We start from the raw sequence: 12,314 nt of genomic DNA, 5'->3' as shown, positions 1-12,314 counted from the left end.
CCCTTCCCCCCCCCCCCACCCATCCTCCATTCGAACCTCTTTCTCGCAAGCGTACCACGCGATGGTACATTTTTAATTACTTACACCCACGCAGCTGCATCGCGCGATGACTATAAATCAAGCGGAGGCGCCGCCCAGCAAAGTAATTACAGCTTGAATTTTAGATAATGTTGCCGCAAGCACGGCTCCTCGTTCGTTCGTTGCCAGTTTCGTTGCTGAATTCACGCTGCGCCACTCCGCCGCCCAATTCCCCATAAATATGTTGAGCTCGCCAGCACCGTTTCCGCTAATCGTACCGAGGGTGTCGGTTCGACCGCGAGTTACGAACAGGCTCGTAGGTCTTATCGTGCTCGAGAGGGGGGATTGTAAATTTCGCTTCAGTATTTTGAAGGTTGTTACAAGCAATTCTGGTAAAATTGCTGAAATTTTGAACCACGTGAATTCCTACGAAGGGGTGCTCCCCCCACCCGGTACAGTAATTGTTTATGTAATTATGTGCCAATTAAGAGAAGACGCGAGGAGGAATAACTATGAGCGATACTGCGGTGAGGTAGAGAGGGGTCGACTAGGAGGGGGGTGAAATCCAGCGGTGAACTCTCGACCCCCCCCACCCTCCCCGCATCCCTCTACCATCATTCCAGGGCAATTAAGGCGCGCTTGAGAAAACCTTTAAAAAAATCCCTAGGAAAGAGTGGAATTTAATTAGAAACCCTGTACTCCTCTCGTGTTCCCAAGGAGCCATGAAGGTGGAGGATGGAGGTTAACGGTGGCGGATGAAGGATAGTTGGATATCGCGAGCGAAGACATAACAATCAGGAATATGATAACATGCGGAACGGATGCTTACCTTCACCTCAGACCTTAGCGGGAGGTTCGCGAGGGCTTCCTGAGGATCGGGCAGGGGGAGGTGGGAGGATGAGCTTCAGCGGGATGAAAGATGATGAGTGAACGGGTGAGGGTGGTAGAAGTAGGGGTCGCTTAATTAGAGCCAGACTTCCGTAGGATGCTTGAGTCTTCCCCGGGCTTCAAACTTCTCTCTCTCTCTCTCTCTCTCTCTCTCTCTCTCTCTGTCTCTCTCGCCCTCTGTAAAACATACTCGTTCCTTCTCTCCCTCGGTGCAGTTTATCCGGGTAAAGTGTCCATCTTCGAAATGGGTAAAGAAATTTTTTTTTTTCAAAATTCACAAAGTCACCCTCTGGGACCCAAAAAACAAAGTCATATCGGGAAGGGTCCAAGGGCTGGAACTTGTAGAACGATCGACTCGAAGATTTTGGGTAAAAGGGCAAAATTCGATGTTTATTTTATCCCCGCTAATCAAGGGATGTATTTGCGTTTTATAATCCTTGGTCGGCTAAGAGGGTAAAATCTGAAAGCTTAGTGGAATCTCCTTTCGGTCGGGTGGGTAATCCCATCGCTGCAGATCCTCCTCGTGCAGCCCTTTTCTCCAGGGTCCTTTTCTAGAGCCTCTCCCACTTCACCCCGTTGATATTGCCCTTGTCTCACACTCGTACCACGACAACAGGCAAGGCTGGCGTCTTTATCGGTACCGCAACCACGAAGACAGACACTGCTGCCAACTTAATGGCTTATTTTGTCAAATAAAATTGCGCGAGATAACTTCGAGCAACCTCATGATAAATCGTCAGGGTAGCCAACGAAATCAAGAGACACGATAAAAGGTACCAGAATCCCGATCAAAAATAAAAATCGATCATCATCCAGATCAGTGATCCAAGCTCGGGTAAACGATCTAGCTCCCATTTTTTCCTATTCGATAACCCTACCACTTCGAAATACAGGACTGTTAGGGGTTGAACCAGGTATACGATAAGGTATCGATGCACCTCCCAACCCTATATCAGCAACGAGTGCAGTTCCTGCAAGGGTAGGAAGTCGATATAAGGCGCCGTACACTGTAGCGTACATGAGAGAACAGAATAATTGATGATCGCGGAGTGTATCGGTGGTCTGACGGTGAGAGGACTGAAGGAGGACTAGAAAGGGGACTGGAAGGGGGACTGGAAGATAATGCTCCAGGAAGAAGACTTCACTCGACCCGGATGATGTAAACCGAAGGGACGCTTCTGCCTTCCAGTCCTGACCTATCGATAATTCAGTATGCTTGACCGCCCGTCCCGTACAGGGTGAGTCGGCTGGGGGGTTAGAACTACCCCTTCGACCCTACCCTATTTATATGATTAATGCTTTTATAATAGCTGTCTTGCGTTACGATTTCTATACCCCTTCAAGATCTACCAGCCGACAGTGTACCTTGTCACCTGGACCAGAAGATACAAGAGGATCAAACTGATCCGATCAGCCAATAGAGAAAATTTGTTTATCAAAACCCAACAATCAAAGACACGTGTGTCCTTATCAATCATGTTATCAATATGTCATAACTATCCGACTCTATAGACCACCAGTCAGTAATTCCATGACTGGCTGACTGGTTGGCAGCTTGATTGGCTGACGGACTAGGGTGAGTTTGCATGCAACCACTTCAGCGACACGACACGAGGCGACACGATTGCTCCTTTTCCACGTAAACCAAACGTAGTGCCTATACGTTGTACAGCATGAATAAAAAAGAAAAAGCGAAAGAAACCAACCCAACCGAAACCGGAAGTCCAATGAATAAGGGTTGAGGACCGTGCGGTCCTGAACTTTCCATAGGAATTATTTGGTAAAGTTTTGAACGGCAGGGTAACGCCAGGTGTGTATCTAGGTTAAAAGTATAGCGTTAAACCTTTATGGGTGTACTTGGTCACTCGGCTGTTCAGCTCTAAGGTGCGACAGGTGCACGTGGGGGTTCGCGGACGTACGTGGGAAATCGCCCGTGCGAAACGTCCAGCCCGAACGTCGTACGTGTCTCCTGCGGCCGCTTTTATAATGCATGTCGGGCGTGTATTCGTACTTGCGTATGGCGAAATAACACACATTTGCGGTTAATTCTGTGGGAGCTTTTCGAGTTCCCAGTCGGCTCGGCTGCTCGGTATTGGATAACCCGTATGAAATACATATATATACATATATATATATATATATTCCAGCCGCTGGAAGTACACGTGGAAATACACCGGAAAGTGTATCCGTCTTTCCGATCCCTGGATGGAATGTCTTTGTCGTCGCATGAGAAGAGGACCTAACTGCGAAAACGTGGACTAGACTTATTGGGGGGTTGGAAATCTTCGTCACGCCTCCCATTACGCAACCTCTGCTACAACCTCTACCCTTATGGTTCATCCTTTAACGATATTCGCTGCACAGGGTATGTTCGCATGAATATTGCGCGGTTAACCCTCTGCCTCCACCCCGCGCTACCCCTGTCGATACAACCCCCATAGCTACCACCTACCCATTTTCTTAACGTTATTGCCGCTGATGGCTTCTAAAATGGTGGCTGTGTTATCGCTTTTTATACATCGAGGGGAGGATTTTACCTGTGATTGTGAATTTTGAAAAATAATTATTTTAAGGGTTGCACTTGGTTCAAGGGGTTATACGCGAATGGTGCATTTGGTGCAATGGTGCATTTGCGGGTTAAGGGATGCGTGGATATGGTGTTTGGGTACATATAGAGGGGTTTGTAGGTAAAGGGGTTCACGGGTAGTAAATTGGTGTGGTCTTAAGCGGGAGGGGGGAGTTCGGAGTAGCCTGGGAGGGGGTGAGCGTAACGCTTTTTAAAAGCCATGATTTTCTGGTGAAAGCTCGCGTTCCGCGCCTGGTATCGTGGGTGGGCACTCACTCCGTTTAGCTGCAACCTGGCAATTACCTGTAGGGCATAATTGTCATCCCTTACCGTTTTCTACCCCGTAGCCTGCCATTTCCACCCCCCCGGGGGGCGTCGGGTCACGCGAGGCCGTGCCTGTCGCAGAAGTCCACGCGACCGGAGCCACGCAAAGCCGAAACACCGTTGCTGCTCTCTCTCTCTCTCTCTCTCTCACTCTCTCTCTCTCTCTCTCTCTCTCTCTCTCTCTCTCTCTCTCTCTCCCTCTCCCTCTCTCTCTCTTTCTCTCTCACCCGCTAACTCGACCTACCTATATCAGATTTCTAATTACTAATTTACCCCGTCTACCTTTGCGACCCCCAGTACAGTCCCAAAACAGCGTCAATGCATGAGTCAGTAAAGCTATGTATAAATCCGTGAGAACCTTCGAAAAATTGAAAATAGAACAAAATGATAAATGCGAAAAAAAAAATTTTTTTTAACAGACTTACCAACCAGCAATGACGAATTCTAGCTAATCAGACGTTTTTGACAATAATGACGATAACGAAGTTCTTCCTGGAAGTTACCTGTAACAAAAGAAGAAAAGAACCGAATTATGTATAACACGATGTAATAAAATTAAGAAGAGAAAGTAAAAAGCCTACGGCGGAACGGAGCGGGTATCTAAAAACAGCGGAAACAGGGGTTAGGTAATTGCGAAAATTAATTATTGCCCTGCACGAATGTCATACGTTTCTCTGTAATTACCCTGCAGGCATAATTTAAAGCGAGGTGAGTTGTTAACGATATCGTCCGACGTCTCCAGGATCCAACGGTTTTCATCCCCCCGCCGAAGGGGTGCTCACCACCCCCCCCCAGCCCCCGTACTGGCTAATGTCCGCCTCTGTCAAACGACTTGATTCATAGCTGCTGAATCGCAAAGGCAGCTCAAACCACCCCCGATTCTCTTTGTCTCTCACGATGACACACGCGCACACGCACAAACAGCCAGTTCCAGTATTGCCACGCAATGTACAAGGTACGTGAAAACGCACACGGTACGTAGCCAGCAGAACGATTCTTCCTCGGGAAGCTTCTTCTAAGGTCGGGAAACGAAGGGCGATCACTAACCAAGAAATTTGATTCGCTTTCGATACCCACAGACGGGGTGGTTTCTATCGCTAAGCGAAACATATCTATCCGGCACTTAGGCGCAATCACGAAACCAATTGGAATCGGTAAATATCCAGGCAGCTAGCGGAACCCGAGAAGCTACTGCCGGGCGAAGGTGGGGAAGGTGGAGAAGGTGAGGAAGGTGGAGAAGGTATATTAGCGAGTAGGTAACATTTGAGTTGATATATCTAGAGTAGATATGTCCTTAGAGCATGCGAGCTTAATCGCACACGCTATGGAATGAGGTATAACGTTGTTACGTCATTAGATACGCATTGTTACGCATTCCTCTCGACAATATATATATGTATGGCGAACGTCACGTAACGAAGTAGTCATATGTTTATGCACATAAGATTAGCACGGGTGGAATAGGTAAATAATGAAATTTTAGTACGATTGGTTAGAGTCTAGATTGACGGTTATGAAGATCAGATAATTTCAACTTGAGTGATCGTGTTTATGATTTCTTACGGGAATTTGTTTAGGGGATGATTTATTTTGAGGGAGTGGAAAAAGAAATGGATAATGACACCGAGAGCAATGGGACACTTGGTATTTAACCGTGGAATGTGAAAAGCAGTTAATTCCTGGTTAGATTTAGCCGCTACGTTTAACCAGCCAGTCAGCCAAACAGCCACGAGTATGTTGGAGTCAGTTCTGTAGCCTAGGAATGCTGGATTTACGCGAAGCCATTATTTCCATTAGGCGACGTTTAAGGCACTCGCGCGGTTCCCAATGAGAACATTCAGCATAGTTCAGCATGTCTCAGCATACGCCAGGAGTTGACTAGTCGTCTTCTTCTGGAGCTGTACCGTTCGGTAGGGACGTTTGATTGTGAGCTAAGGGCGAATATGTCGGAGGCATTCCGGATGCTGTGTACGTAGGTGGAGGCTGAAGGAAGACGAGATTGGAGGATAGGATCGACCTCAGGGAGGTGAGCTTCGAGGGCGAAATTGTACCCGTAAATTATAATAGATAGGCAGGTGGTTCGGTTGGTTGTAAGGTTCGATGGTATACCAAGAGGAGGTTGCCGAGGAGGAGGGTCGCTGGGTGAATATGCCAAGGGGTCCTCCTCCCTCTGGCTGACTGGCTCTGATGTGGTCTGCGGCCTGAGCTTAATAACCCTCGACTCTCGACCTCGTCAAACAAACGCTGCTAACCGGCGTTTGCCTCTTTGCCTCTGGGCCTGGAGTGTTTTCGGGGAGGTGGTAGACGTCGCGAGGTCGAAGACGTAAGCGAGGACTCGGAAAGGGCCAATTTAGATTCGTACGTCACATGGAAGCCGGGAGGTGGCGGTTAGACGTGAAGCGTGCCAAAAAGGTATCGGATTATATCGTGACGGGAGGTGAGGAGGTGATTCCGAGTGTCGGCCGAGTGTTGGCTCAATGGAAGTGGGAGGCAATGCGAGCATTAACTATGGGAGGATGAGAGGCGGGAGGTGGAGGTGGCCCATCGACTGGTACGGACTAGTACCGATATTACCCTGGAAGCCCGCAGGGCTCACCCCGAAGAGCATGTAGCTTCGGTACCCACTTCCTTTCCGCGATCAATTAATTCCGGACACTAATGCTTCTTCAGAGACACGACCCACCTCCCAGCTGGCGACTATCAACTGCACCTCCTTACGAGACCCAGGTAAAGTACCTCGTATCAAGATAAACAAAAATTGTGTCCATGTTCAAATATTTTTCAACCGATCTCCTCCCACGTCCCCGATTTGGTCCCGGTTATTAACCAGGTAGATATAAGGGTTGCTAAGATAAGGGGTGTCTCCGGCAATGGGTAAGATGGTGGCCCGTTGAGAAGAGCGTCCTCGGAAGCAACATCTCTACTTCTAGTGAGTATTCTAATTGCCAGAGACAGTCTTGGAAAATACTCGACGGAAGTTGCTCCAAGGTTTCTCGGCACTTCCACCTCCCGGTACCAACACTACCGCCAAGGGTGAGCAGAGACCGCACCTAACTCGCACCCACACTCCCGCACGGAATAGCGTCGCCTCCACCACCCGACGCGCCGTCGGTCCCACTCACCTCCCCGACTTAATTTCGAAAGCAAAATTAAGTACCTCGCGATGGTAAATACAGTGACGGCGTTCGGGCTCCTGCTGAGAATTAGGGTGCACGACGGAGGAGGTGGAGACGGTGGAGGTGATTTCTACTGGAAAGTAAGATCCGGCTGCATATCTCTCCTTCACCTCCACCCTCCGTAACCACCATCCAGAAGAGGAGGTATCGGTGAAAGATCTAGGAGATACTAGAGATGGAATTATTTTCTTTTACCCCTTTCTCTCTCTCTCTCTCTCTCTCTCTCTCTCTCTCTCTCTCTCTCTCTCTAATTCACCTCCACCAAACCCACCTCCTTATCACCCTTCTTCCACCTCCAACTGTCGTCCATTATTAGTACCTCGGGGTGGGTCGATCGCGAAGACGACTCTGATAGAAAATAAGAGAACGACGATGGAAGAGTGTCTGGAGGTGGTGGAGGTGGCAGCGTCCCTTACATGGGAGTCTTTGCGTCGACTACCAAGTGACTCTCCCTCTATCTCTCGCGCTCCTACCACCTTGAAGAGCATAGCGGGAGAACCGGAATTAACGCTGTCAGGACGAGTGTTAATCTCATAAAGAGATTCGAAATACGAAAGGGAATTAGAGTTAGGAAAAGCCAAGATACAGTGGAGAGAATTTCATAATTCAAGCTAGGATATACAGCGGGCGAAGTGCTCGAGTGGAAGGAAGATTCGAAATGGCTCGATACAGGGGGACGTAACTATATCTTGAATACTTCAACCCTTAGAAATCCCATAGCCGCTTCCTATCGACTCCTGGTGAACCACGACTATACAAGCTAAATTTATTATGGTGGCCGCAGATGCGGACAATACCGCGGAGAGGTCAGGTCGCGGTATGAGAGGAATAAGCGGTCGGTTGGCCATCCTCTGCCTCTGGCACGGATGCTGAGAGCCACGAGAGAGCATGGACCAGGATGCGAGAGCGAACGTAAGCAGCCACCACCCGGCAGACCAAATGTAAGGGCAGCCTCCATTGCTGGCAGGAGGGTGGTGGAGGGTGGTGGAGGTAGGGCATCCAAGGGTGGCAGCCACAGGCGCAACCAATATACCCTCCTCACGGACAAGTAAAAGCGCCCGGACGCTGCTGGTGAATGCCTCCGAACGGGACGGCCAGCGTCGAGCAGCGTCGCCCTAGGCAGGGACACCTTATTAATATTTAGACGTATTTTGAGCGGGCAGCCAATGCCGTCAACTTTCCACATAATTATTCGCGAGATTGCCAAATATTGGCTACAGCGTTACCAGCCACCCCTGGCGGTACATTAGAAGGGACTCGGACAACGCTTCGACAGATTTGGCCAAAGTGTCCGTTAGAAGTAGGAGAGCGAGTGCCGATGGAAGCTGGGTGAGAACGTGAGAGGAGACTCTGGAAAGGGATGTTGCCAGGGGATGCCCTGGTAGTATATAGTACTGGGGTGGATCCGCGCGACCCTGGGAACTAGAAGTTTCGATGCCGGGGCGCAAATGAAGATTGACGAAAATAGTTTCGCGTCGCCCGGCCGCGCCACGTAATTTCGAGTGATCAGCCTGTATTCATTTGGTTGCCGTTGATTAACCCGCCGGGCACGCCAGCGACGTTCCCGAGGGAATCACTTGGGACTTTGATCGAGATTTTCTCTCTCTCTCTCTCTCCCACTCACTCTTTCTCTCCCTGGCGAGAGAGACTGAAAATTCGTCAACATCCCGTAGAGAAATAAGTTAGGAGACGAAGTGGAGGTGGTTGGGAGGAACAGTAAGAGAAAAGTGATGAAGCCAACCTGGCGACTTTTGAAACGATCTTTTTTTTTCCAAAGGTACCAAAAGAGACTGAACACAGGAGACGTCGAGATAATCAAGAGACGAAGATCAGGTTTCTTCGATTTTCTGCCTTTCCTTTGGACTCTTTCTTAATTTCTCGTTTTACCGGCAAACGTCAGACCCGACGCCCGGCGTCTTTAAACTTCCCGAGGACGTATTTATACTTCTCTCATTTCCGACGAATAAATATTAATTCCATCCCAATATCCCAGACCGTGCCAACAGCATTGCTCGAATTTTCTATCACTCCCCCCCTTACCATCCTTCCTATCTACCACCGTCAACCAACCCTTATCAAGGACGCCGACCACCTCCCGATAATTTCCCGCCGGTCTCCCGGGCAGGAAGGTTAACTATAAGGTAGAAAAAAAGTAAACTTAATTCCACGAGGCAGCAATGGCCACGGGAATTCGCCTAAAGGGACAAAGTCGTTAATAGACGTGAATCTTTGAGAATTGGCAAATCTCTATTTTCAAAGACAGAAAACGTCCCGAACGAAACCGTCTCTGCATTCGGGTTTTCTCGAGGTTCCCTAATCGATTGCCACGAGTTTTAAACTTTCCACCGGCATCCCAGACTCCTCCTCTATCTCTCTCTTTCTCTTTATTCTATTTTTCTCCTTCCCACCTCCTCCCCCCCCCCGACTCTACTCTCTCTGCTTCCATCCGTGGATGCCTTTTCCTTCCAGCTTGGTCCTGCTGGAGGCTGCGAGGCTCACGAAGAAGCAGAGAGAGAGAGAGAGAGAGAGAGAGAGAGAGAGAGACAGAGAGGGGAGAGAGAACGTCGAGCCTGGCTGGAGAAGTGAAGTCTGTAAATTTTCTTACATTTTATGAGCCATCAGAATTTCATAACCTCGAGCCAGTCCGCGTGGTACTTTGCACGAGAAAAGTTTCCGCCGGCTCGCAGTCTCTCTCGTTGCTTCGACCAGAAGGAAAGAGAAGGACAGACGGACGGAAGAAGCACAAGGCTAAGAAGGACGAAGAGAGAAAAGACCAGCTTAAAGAAGAGAGACGCACAGAGTGCGCTCAGCCTGTGCAGCTACGAGAGCCAACCAAAGGCAGCAGAAGGCCGCAGAGCGAATACGGGCTTCTAAAGAGATACGGCCTCCTCGAGAGATACGGCCCCAAAGAGAAGCTAAAATCACAATATCGCTTAGAGAGATGGATAGTAAAAAGCCCGTTCTATGTGGTAGCCGTCCTTTACATTATTACGCCTCGTTGTGTGCAGCCCGTAAAGTCTTGAGCGTGAAAACCGTCACGTTTAAAAACCGACGCGATACGCCCGACGTCCATACAAAAGGATGCTGGGCGTCGTCTATCTACCGCCCTATTAAGACCAACCCCTATACACAGAGCTCACCTCAGTTTTACGAGAACACGAGCCAATCTCCACCCATCGACTTAATTCCTCACGCGGTCGGCAATGAACCACCTCGAATTCATCGCCTAAGACGCTTTCGCCTTAAGGAGACACAAATAAAACGACAACCCTTACGGGTCATAGGTTATCGCGTCCAATTACTTTTAAATTGCGCGAAGGAAATTAAGTCTCATCGTCAACCCCGTCAACCCCTAATATTCTACAGTTTGAGGATCGACATTTTTATCCTATATATATATATATACACATCCATTTTTTACCCATTCCCAGTATCCCATCATCCCCATTACCACACCCTTACGCAAGTGCGACCTATTCCGAATCTGTCCTTGTCCTTTTCAATATTTGATATTTTACGAGAAACAATCCAAATCCGCCATATGCCAGAAACGCGTAAACAGTAGAAAATGACGATATGACTATAGTCAGATATATCGCACAAAATTTAAACGTCTTTTTCCCTCTGCATACCACGACGACGAAATCCTTCAGGCAGTGTCCCCATGTAAGAAGTAACGGGGCTGTGTACGTAGCTGGGCGATTTTAACGAAGCGTTTCGCGATCTCGTCTAGAATTCAGTGAAGGAGTCGATGTCGTGACTGGGCGGCAGTCGTGGCCGCTTCCCGGACTGCCAAGGGAATAGAATAGAGAAGCGTCGAGTAGGATGAAGTAAAAAAAAAAAAAGAGAAAAAAGGAGCCAAAGTTCGACCATATTGTCGGGGAAGTTTCGTCGCTCCTGTTAAATATTAAGGAGGGAGCGCGATGCGGTATAAAAAGCTATGGTAAAAGAAACAAGTGAATCCCACTTTATAAATTGTGGTTAATGTTTGGAATTACTACACCCATATATATATACATACGCCCGATCCTTACAACGTAGCTCTGCCAACGGAATAAGACCTGCAATCACGATCTAGCAGGACTTTCTTTTTCAACAATTTCCTTCAATTTAAGACCGAAATCCATAATACAACGAATCGACCGCGAGTGTCTATACAATCTATAATGTAAAGGTGACCATGAGAAATTGTCCGAAGAAAATAATGAGTTCTGAGTAACAAACCTACGTCTGTCTCTCTCTGACGCAGGGAAGCCCCGATAGCTACGTCTCTCTCGCACTCACGGCAACTATAGAAAATTCAAAAATTCTCAAAGCGATATGAGGTCTTCATAAATTTCATACCAATACGTGTTCCTAGAATTTCGATAAGGACTCGAATTATCGCACACGAATACGCGTATGTCAGTGGTACCATTTTATGGGTTGGGATTGCCCGACTATATTTCAATGTAAATCGGGCGCGATGATCCGTACGGAATCGAATCATTCGCGTGTTACTTCCGCGATCCTCGCACACGATCCTTTGCGACCTTCCGCCTTCTCCTGCTCTCAAGGTAGGTAGGTACCTACCGAAGCGCGTACATTTCCCAGCGCGAGATAGCACACACACCCCCACGTGAATATCCTTTATCTATAACACGTGGAATCGATTTGACACTATCGGCATAAGAGAGAAAAATTAATATTGGAATCGCGAAAAAAATTGGAATTTTTTATTTTTTTAAAAAAACGACATTTTACTTACTCGCCAAGTTCCTCGCCGGGTACCCCTACGACCATGGACACGTTACCAGTTGGATGACACACCTTGCGTAAAAGAGAAACCAGTCCGTGACTTTGATTACTAGATACGCCGTTTACAGGTCATCGATAACATCCCGTGTCGTGTACCACGAGTATATAACGCGATTAGCCCTATCGGTACCCAGTGGGCACGTTAGGTTCGAGCTAGTGAAAAATCTGGCCAATACGAATAACCGTGAAATTCCGAATCCCGAATCCCATTTACGGGTTACGAAAGTGAACTGGTTCGCGATGACGATGGGTTGCGTAATTTCCTCGAAACCCGACGATGAGGTCGACTGAGTAACAATCCCCTGTTCATCCTGAGAATATCTCGCGGGCACTTGTCTTAGGCAGCCGCCAGTCGGCAGCCGGCAGCCGCGGGGGCTTGGGGATCGGTACGTGAACGCCAAGTCCGCGGAGGTGGCGTTGCTCGGCTCTGCTGGTGGTTCGCCGGGGTGGCGAGGAGGTGCGCGGACTGATGCGGAGCGAGAGGGAAGAGGAGCCGGAGGAAGGTTGCCGGAGGACCTGGCGGTGCCGTGGAGGGGGGCGGGGGG

General features: G+C 48.6%; 1 protein-coding gene across 30 annotated transcripts in view; it reads right to left on the bottom strand.

Moving 5' to 3' along the window:
- Positions 1-12,314, bottom strand: part of LOC107273268 (mucin-17) — a 225,126-nt gene that overhangs the window by 122,499 nt on the left and 90,313 nt on the right. For 3 of the 30 annotated variants that reach the window (XM_015751301.2, XM_015751302.2, XM_015751304.2), the window contains exon 2: positions 4,222-4,299. The exons of 26 other annotated variants lie outside the window; for them this stretch is intronic. The gene's annotated coding sequence lies outside the window, so the exon portion shown is untranslated. Of the gene's footprint in view, positions 1-4,221; positions 4,300-11,719; positions 12,147-12,314 lie in introns of those variants that run through there. One more of the 30 variants, XM_015751303.2, reaches the window with a different exon arrangement.

This window comes from Cephus cinctus, unplaced genomic scaffold (genome assembly GCF_000341935.2).
Source record: "Cephus cinctus unplaced genomic scaffold, Ccin1 Ccin1_scaffold1553, whole genome shotgun sequence".
NCBI lineage: Eukaryota > Metazoa > Arthropoda > Insecta > Hymenoptera > Cephidae > Cephus > Cephus cinctus.
Note: the sequence above shows the minus strand (reverse complement) of the source record. Positions and strands in the feature narration are given on the sequence as shown.